Source organism: Coenobita brevimanus, chromosome 74, assembly GCF_032717465.1.
Source record: "Coenobita brevimanus isolate Jiangsu-jjx chromosome 74, ASM3271746v2, whole genome shotgun sequence".
In the NCBI taxonomy this organism is placed as follows: Eukaryota; Metazoa; Arthropoda; class Malacostraca; order Decapoda; family Coenobitidae; genus Coenobita; species Coenobita brevimanus.
In genome coordinates, this window is record NC_137027.1 from 28,130,868 (window position 1) to 28,140,585 (window position 9,718).

Here is a 9,718-nt window from a genome sequence, read left to right on the forward strand (position 1 = left end):
GCCCTGCCTCATCGCAGTCGACCCCAAGAACCTGTGACTTCACCAGTTCTTCCTCCCGGGCTGCAACCTGTGCCATAGATCTTGTAATTGCACAGACCGGGAACATGGCTTCCACTTCTGCATCAACTTCAATACCAATTTCTGGGGCGTCAAAACACTTCTCTGCCACAACAACTGGTGGGGGAAGAGATGGAAATACTTTCTCCCCAGCCAGGTCGTTCCCCAGCAGAAAATCAATCCCCTCTACTGGCATTACATCAGCAACAGCTACTTGAGCTGCAGCCTGAACAATGGGGCAATCGAGTTCCACATGAACATAATCATAGTATTCATCTGAGTTCATGCCTCTACACAGCACATACTTCCCTGAGTTTACAGGCCCTCCAGTCACGTTTCTGCACACAGACTGTTGTGCACAGGTATCACGAGCCACAGTAACTGGATAACTGATCCCATGAATTTTCACTGTGCCGTGACATATAAAGGGTTTACACCAGTCTAGGGACGATTTCTGAGGCAGTTCATCCGGAGGTGGCGTAGCATGTTGGGTAACCTTTTCAGCCTGAGCTGGCAGCGAGCACAGCCAGCTGCACTCCAGCTTTCCACAGACTTCTCCCTCACCGTTACCACTCTCCCAACTCCTCTCGTTCACCTGACTCGAACCTACAATTAGTGCCACTGGTTTGGCATTTTGGGAGGCCTTCCACTTAGGGCAGTTAGGCTTGATGTGCCCACTCTGTTTGCAAAAGTAACAAACTAGCTTCGAACTGGATACAGGGCTCTTTCTCCCTGAATTCTTCTTCTCCTCTGAACTTCCCTTGGACTGATTCACGGGAGATTTATCCCAGGCAGGGCCACTCACAGTCCTCTCCCTGGAATACTGAAAATTAGCATACTTGACCCCCATACTCCGCAAGGCAAACACCCGGTCATCAGCCCACGTCGCTGCTTCCTTCACGGTCTTGAATCTCTTCTCCCTAATTTTAACACCAATTTCTTTGTCAGCCATGTTGGTAAAATGTTCCATCAATAGCAGTTCACGCACCTCGTTATACGAAGTGGCGCTCTCACTCAGCAACCACTCGTCTAACCTCTCCTCCAGATACCTGGCGTAGGCCATATAGGTGTCAGCAGGCCTTTTCCGAGCACCACGGAACAACAACCGATAAGCCTCTGGTCTAAGTTCATATGCCTTCAGGATGGCTGTTTTAAATTCATCATAATCATCTACATCCTCAGGGCTCAACCTATTATACACTTCCAAGGCTTTTCCCTTCAGCACATTAGATACCAACCCCACCCAGTGCTGCCTTGGCCACTCAAACTCCCTAGCCTTCTTCTCAAATCTAACAAACCATTCTGTCACCTTCAACTCATCAAATGCTGGCACTAATTTTAGACTCCTTGAGAACCAACTCTCCCTATCCTCTGCACGGCCTGAGGTTTGGGTATCTGAAGTTGGTCTATTGGCAGTCACCTCCAAACGAGTCTTCTCCAGCTCAAATCGCATTTTTTCACGCTGCAACTCCATCTCCTCTCTTGCACGCTGCATCTCCATCTCCCTCTCTTCTTTTGCACGCTGCATCTCCATCTTTTTCAACTCCAACTGCAACTGAGCCTCTGGTGACAAGACTCCAGGGTATATGGGAGTGGAATGAACAGCTCCAGGGAAAGCACTAGACATACCTGGGGGAACTGCTCTAAACTGGCTCGGCGGCATCATAGATGGTAATAGTGGGGTAGCGAAACGAGGCAGCTCAGCACCATAGTCAAACTCAGGGCTCACACGGGGAGTACCTTTGCTATGTGCCTCTCGTTGTTCCATATCCACAGGTGACTCAGCACGTACGCGATCTGGTGTAGACACGCGTGACTCCAGGGCGACAAATCAATGGCAGTACTGAATAATGAAATACTAATGCTGACTGAGAAACTACAAACACATCAACTTCACCTCAAAGCACAGAGAACGCCAAGGTAACGATATCCTAGCAAGAAAAAGGCACTGTTAGGATATCCTGATGCGAGGTCGCCACTGTTACGGTGACGCCGGCCCGGGGCTATTACAAAAGGACAACAAGTCAGCCTTAGATGATCGGCCTCCACTGCGTTGCAAAATAACGCAGACCCCGGCACTGACACTCCGCAAACTAGAGAAAAACTGCACAACGGAAGTACTTACTTAAGAACGCAACACTCTGTACTTTGATAATAAAACGGAACAGCCTACCTATAGATCTAGCCTACTATCGTCACTACCGGAAGTAATACCGCCCGAGACAGTATACAGGAACACCTCCCACTTACTTCCGGTGGTGACGACTTCTACTTAACCCGTGTCCAAGGGGGAACGCAGTTAATGGCTCACGATAGTTCTCACTAGCCTTGTGCAAAGAGATGGGATTAAACAGTGTAGGGGTTAGGGGTGTGTGTGTATGTATGTACGTGTGTTGGGGAACGTTAACAAAGGCAGCGAGAAGACCACGGTGAGCCAAACTGGCCCTCCAAAGATAACACGGTTACAAAAACAAAATAAAATAATTACTTCCCTCAGTCAGCAACAAAAGAATAAAAATAAACTTAAATGAAAACGCCAGCTCGGCAGAAAAAAATGACTGGGGAGAGAGAGAGTGTGCACACACGCACGATACGGAAGCTAGCTGGGAAGAGACTGCCCCTGATCAAGGCTCGCGCACGGCCAAGCGCGAACGCATAATCAAATTAATTAATAAGAACTTATATTCGTGCCCCTCTCTCTTTCTACAATAAATTGGTACTTCTAATGCAAGCAAAACATCATTAAATATACTGGTAGCTCACACAAGACAATCAAAATAATCAAATGCATTCTCAGCATGGTATTAAATAAAATTGCCCTCAGTGGCAGGAACGAAAGAAACAAAAGAACTTGTAACACTCGCTAATGTAAACTCCGCGAATGACACGGATACATACTGCATAATCCCCCTAGCCCAGCTGTAACGGCTGCACCCGTGGGAACGGAAAGGCGGACAACGTAACACGCCCTTCTCAAGGGAAAATTTTGAGCCCTGGATCAAAATTTTCGAGATCAAGACCCTGACCCCTCCCTTGGATAAACAATCAGCAATTACGTTTATCAGCCCCTTAATATGCCTAACTTCTAAATTGTACTCTTGCAAAAGCCCCAAAACTCCAGCGGGTCAAACGCTTGGTTCTTAAATTTAAACTTGTTCAAAAACTTGCAGGGGATGATGGTCCCCCTGAATGGAAATCTTGATCACAGGGCCAAAATTAGGGGCAGGTAGACAGCAAGAAGTGTTGCTGAGGGGCCAGGGATAATCGCTAATAACGCTCCTGCTCTATGACGGAATAGTTCTTCTGGGCTCTCATTAAACTTCTTTGAGAAGTAATGATATGGGATGTTCAACCTGGCCCTCATCTGGCTGCATCAACACTGCTCCTACCCCTACTCGGCTAGCAATCAACTGCACAGCAGCAAAAGGTTTGTCAAAATCTGGTGCATGCAATACAGGGTGGTGGCACAGCAGAGACTTAACCGTAATAAAAGCTTGCATCACACTTTCGGCTGTCCACTGCCCACTTCTTATCCTTGGCGCAATAAGTCAGTAAGAGGGGGCAATGACACTCGTGGAGTAATTCCCAATGAATCTTCGGTAATATTAGCCATCATGCCCAAAAATCAGCTGGAGGGCACGGCATGACACTGGTGTACTGCAAAGTTGGAGCCAATGGCATCCACCTTAGCCCGAGGTGGAGCCACTTGCCCCATGTCCCACAAACAAATCCAAGGTTACTGGACCTTAGCAACGTCACGAACTCGCACTTGTCTAAGTTGACTACTAAGCCAGCTTCCTCCAACCGCTTAATGAGCATTTCCACATGATCCAAAAGGTGCTCCTCCCCACTTGGTGTCATACACAATGACATCATCGATGTAAACGACACAGATTGGTGGTGTGCCATCCACCACTTTATCCATAAGCCTCTGGAAAGTGGCTGGAGCATTACCTTCAATCCATAAGGCATCACCTGGCACTGATATACTGCACCACTGACAACAAAGCTAAGCCACTTGTTTAGCCCGTTCCGTCAGCGGGCCACCTGCCAGTATCCTTTTTACCAAGTCAAGTTTGGTGGGATATAAGTGGCATTTCCCACTAACCTTGTCCACCGGAGTCATCGACCTCGAGGTAAAGGATAAGCATCGGGTCTTAGACAGTTGAGATTAACTTTCCGGAAGTCCACACACAACCTAACCTCATACAGCCCCATCTGGCTTCGGCTGCAAGGTAACTGGTGAACTCCACTCACTGAAACTCCTCTTGATCAATCCATGGTCCAACATATACTTGATCTCATTATCGAGAGACTTTCTGTCTGATAGGGGTTGATGCGGTAGGGAGCTAATTTTACAGGCTTACTATCCCCAACGTCAATGTCATGTGAGTAGCCCAAGTTGTCAATCCCGGTGAATCTCCCAAAAACTTTTGTGATGTTTCCATAATCTGTTGCACAGCTCGTTTCCTCGCTTTACTGGATCAAGGTGTTGCAATTTCTCCACCAGAGCTGCATAACCATTGCCCTCCCATAGGTCCAGCTGGTAACATCTCTCACCACGACTAAGCACTTCCTCCTGCTCCTCCAACTCACTACCAACCGCCAAAACTACAGGAGCGCTCTTATCCCTGGTTTCCCTCAACGTCCACTCCAAAAGTCACCTTCCAGGGACTGTGGCTGTAACCCTGGTCCCACTACTCTACATCACCGGCACCAACAGCTCCCTCCACAGCTAACAGTTTCACCTTGATGCCACGTCCTCTCTTTCCCCGTCCCTTCACATCCCAGGTGAGGAGACATCAGCAGTCATCCCACAATGAGAATCAACTGGGCGGTGAGTATGGCTTCAACATATTAATCGTGGCACAACTGAGTACATCTTCCGCCTATCTGGGTTGTAACAATTAGATAGTCAAGTTCCCCTAACTCTCTTCTTCACAATATAAGGACCACTGAATCTAGCCGCCAGAGGTTTTCCCTTGCATGGGCAGCAGTGCCAAAACTTCATCTCCTTGCTTAAACTCATGACTTCCTGACCTTCTTTATCGTAATGAGCCTTCATTTAAGCAGGGCTTGAGCCCCGATTAGATGGTCAAGGGCAAGCTCTAAAGCGCCAATGTCAGATCTCTCCCGAGGTCGCGGCTTAGACATAGTCAAGCTGTGGATTCCTGGTTGCCAGATTTGTTGTTACTCCAGGCCTCTCGCTTTTACCACATCCAAGGGACCACGAACTCTGTGCCCAAACACTAACTCATTGGGTGCAAAAAGCCCTAACGACTCCAGTTGGTACCTCTCTCTCACTGCAATACATAACAAAGGGTACCGCTAGGTCCCAATCCTTTCCACTATCACTTAGCAGAAGGTGCGCAGCATGGTCTTTAAGGTCTGATGATGCCTCTCCAGGGCACCTTGTGACTGCGGATGGTAGTGGCACTGGACAAAATGTGTTTGATGCCCAACTCTGTCATTGTCTGCTTAAACAAATTAGATGTAAAATTCACTCCACGGTCTGACTGCAACTCCTTGGGCAGGCCAAAATGAGTAAAGAACAGGATAAGTTGCTTGACTACTGACTTCGCCTGTATAAAACTTCTGATTGGTATAGCCTCTGGGTATCGCGTTGCCAGAACATCCATTATGGTTAACAAATACTTGTTTCCAGCAGAAGTAGGAGGTAAAGGGCCCATTTGATATCAATGATTACCCGGGTAAACGGAGGTTCAACTGCAGGAATGGGAATCAAAGGGGCCACAGGAAGAACTTGATTAGGCTTGCCCACTATCTGACACGTGTGACAGCTCTTGATGTACGGCAGCAACTTGTCCCGGCCATACTTGGCCACCTTAAAATTATATCTTAAGCGCTGCTTGCTGTCTTTCTGTTTCCCAAGTGACCCGCTAAAGGTCCCTCATGCTGCTAACTGTATTAACGGCACCCTATACTGCACAGGAACCACCACCTGCACTAACTCACTCCTTACTCCTCCTCATCCACCGTGGCGCCAGTGGGCGTCCATCGGCGATGTAAAACATTGTCTTTAATCAGGAACTCCTCCTTACCACACGTCCATACTTCTTTCTTCCTACCTACTCGAGCAAACAAGGGCTTTAATGTTACATCCTTGCCTGTTGCTTCACCCTCAATCTCTGCTGGCCCAACACTTTCCGCCAGCTCTACTGAGGACTGAGATAAGGGACTGGTCTGGGACACTGGATTGCGAAGGGGCGCATCAATCTCAGCGTCACCTCTAGTACACTCGACAGGGGGAGGAATGTCAGACTCCACACTGACTTATCATCATCACCCTCTACCCTCAACAGTGACACTCTGTTCCTCCAGGCGCGTTTGACGGTGGTCCTGGATCCTCGCAGTCGACCCCAGCGTCCCTGAAATTCTCCTAATTCAGTCGATGGAGCTGGGTTCAGTCTCCACACAGACACACTCAGCACCACCTCTAGTGTCCTAGGAGTGGGAAGTGGGGCGGCACCCATGCACGCATTCCCCACTCTCCTCACCCACCACAGCAACACTCTGCTCACTAGGTTCCTCCATTGGTGCAGACACCTCTGCCTCATCGCATGATCGAAAGCCCAAGAACCTGTGACTTCACCAGTTCTTCCTCCCAGGAGCTGCAACCTTGTGCCATAGATCTTGTAATTGCACAGACCGGGAACATGGCTTCCACTTCTGCATCAACTTCAATACCAATTTCTGGGGCGTCAAAACACTTCTCTGCCACAACAACTGGTGGGGGAAGAGATGGAAATACTTTCTCCCCAGCCAGGTCGTTCTCCCCAGCAGAAAAATCAATCCCCTCTACTGGCATTACATCAGCAACAGCTACTTGAGCTGCAGCCTGAACAATGGGGCAATCGAGTTCCACATGAACATAATCATTAGTATTCATCTGAGTTCATGCCTCCCCTACACAGCACATACTTCCCCTGAGTTTACAGGCCCTCCAGTCACGTTTCTGCACACAGACTGTTGTGCACAGGTATCTGAGCCACAGTAACTTCGGATAACTGATCCCATGAATTTTCACTGTGCCGTGACATATAAAGGGTTTACACCAGGTCTAGGGACGATTTCTGAGGAGCAGTTCATCTCGGAGGTGGCGTAGCATGTTGGGTAACCTTTTCAGCCTTGAGCTGGCAGCGAGCACAGCCTGGCAGGCTGCACTCCAGCTTTCCACAGACTTCTCCCTCACCGGAATTACCACTCTCCCAACTCCTCTCAGTTCACCTGAGCTCGAGACCTACAATTAGTGCCACTGGTTTGGCATTTTGGGAGGCCTTCCACTTAGGGCAGTTAGGCTTGATGTGCCCACTCTGTTTGCAAAAGTAACAAACTAGCTTCGGAAACTGGATACAGGGCTCTTTCTCCCCTGAATTCTTCTTCTCCTCTGAACTTCCCTTGGACTGATTCACATTGGAGATTTATCCCAGGCAGGGCCACTCACAGTCCTCTCCCTGGAATACTGAGAAAATTAGCATACTTGACCCCCCATACTCCGCAAGGCAAACACCCGGTCATCAGCCCACGTCGCTGCTTCCTTCACCGGTCTTGAATCTCTTCTCCCCTAATTTTTAACACCAATTTCTTTGTCAGCCATGTTGGTAAAATGTTCCATCAATAGCAGTTCACGCACCTCGTTACCTAAGTGGCGCTCTCACTCAGCAACCACTCGTCTAACCTCTCCTCCAGATACCTGGCGTAGGCCATATAGGTGTCAGCAGGCCTTTTCCGAGCACCACGGAACAACAACCTGGATAAGCCTCCTTGGTCTAAGTTCCATATGCCTTCAGGATGGCTGTTTTAAATTCATCATAATCATCTACATCCTCAGGGGCTCAACCTATTATACACTTCCAAGGCTTTTCCCTTCAGCACATTAGATACCAACCCCACCCAGCGCTGCCTTGGCCCACTCAAACTCCCTAGCCTTCTTCTCAAATCTAACAAACCATTCTGTCACCTTCCAACTCATCAAATGCTGGCACTAATTTTAGACTCCTTGAGAACCAACTCTCCCTATCCTCTGCACGGGCCTGAGGTTTGGGTATCTGAAGTTGGTCTATTGGCAGTCACCTCCAAACGAGTCTTCTCCAGCTCAAATCGCACATTTTTTCACGCTGCAACTCCATCTCCTCTCTTGCACGCTGCATCTCCATCTCCCTCTCTTCTTTTGCACGCTGCATCTCCATCTTTTTCAACTCCAACTGCAACTGGAGCCTCTGGTGACAAGACTCCAGGGTATATGGGAGTGGAATGAACAGCTCCAGGGAAAGCACTAGACATACCTGGGGAACTGCTCTAAACTGGCTCGGCGGCATCATAGATGGTAATAGTGGGGTAGCGAAACAGAGGCAGCTCAGCACCATAGTCAAACTCAGGGCTCACACGGGGAGTACCAATTTTGCTATGTGCCTCTCGTTGTTCCATATCCACAGGTGGACTCAGCACGTACGCGATCTGGTGTAGACACAAGTGACTCCAGGGCGACAAATCAATGGCCAGTACTGAATAATGAAATACTAATGCTGACTGAGAAACTACAAACACATCAACTTCACCTCAAAGCACAGAGAACGCCAAGGTAACGATATCCTAGCAAGAAAAAAGGCACTGTTAGGATATCCTGATGCGAGGTCGCCACTGTTACGGTGACGCCGGCCCGGGGCTATTACAAAGGACAACAAGTCAGCCTTAGATGATCGGCCTCCACTGCGTTGCAAAATAACGCAGACCCTGGCACTGACACTCCGGCAAACTAGAGAAAAACTGCACAACGGAAGTACTTACTTAAGAACAAAACACTCTGTACTTTGATAATAAAACGGAACAGCCTACCTATAGATCTCGCCTACATATCGTCACTACCGGAAGTAATACCGCCCAAGACAGTATACAGGAACACCTCCCACTTACTTCCGGTGGTGACGACTTTCTACTTAACCCGTGTCCAAGGGGGAACGCAGTTAATGGCTCACGATAGTTCTCACTAGCCTTGTGCAAAGAGATGGGATTAAACAGTGTAGGGGTTAGAGGTGTGTGTGTGTATGTATGTACGTGTGTTGGGGAAACGTTAACAAAGGCAGCGAGAAGACCACGGTGAGCCAAACTGGCCCTCCAAAGACAACACACGGTTACAAAAACAAAATAAAATAATTACTTCCCTCAGTCAGCAACAAAAGAATAAAATAATAAACTTAAATGAAAACGCCAGCTCGGCAGAAAAAAATGACTGGGGGAGAGAGAGTGTGCACACACGCACGATACGGAAACTAGCTGGGAAGAGACTGCCCCTGATCAAGGCTCGCCGCACGGCCAGCCATGAACGCATGAATCAAATTAATTAATAAGAACTTATAAATCGTGCCCCTCTCTCTTTCTACAATAAATTGGTACTTCTAATGCAAGCAAAACATCATTAAATATACTGGTGGCTCACACAAGACAATCAAAATAATCAAATGCATTCTCAGCATGGTATTAAATAAAATTGCCCTCAGTGGCAGGAGCAGAAAGAAACAAAAGAACTTGTAACACTCGCTAATGTAAACTCCGCGAATGACACGGATACATACTGCATAATCCCCCTAGCCCAGCTGTAACGGCTGCACCCATGGGGAGCGGAAGAGGCGGACAATGTAAC

The 9,718-nt window shown here is 48.2% G+C and overlaps 1 long non-coding RNA gene and 1 pseudogene across 1 annotated transcript in view; both read right to left on the reverse strand.

The window, feature by feature from the left end:
* The window catches only part of LOC145407650 (neural cell adhesion molecule 2-like), an 81,059-nt pseudogene extending 76,851 nt beyond the window's left edge, over positions 1–4,208 (reverse strand).
* Positions 1–9,718, reverse strand: part of LOC145407887 (uncharacterized) — a 563,348-nt gene that overhangs the window by 436,941 nt on the left and 116,689 nt on the right. The window lies entirely within an intron of this gene.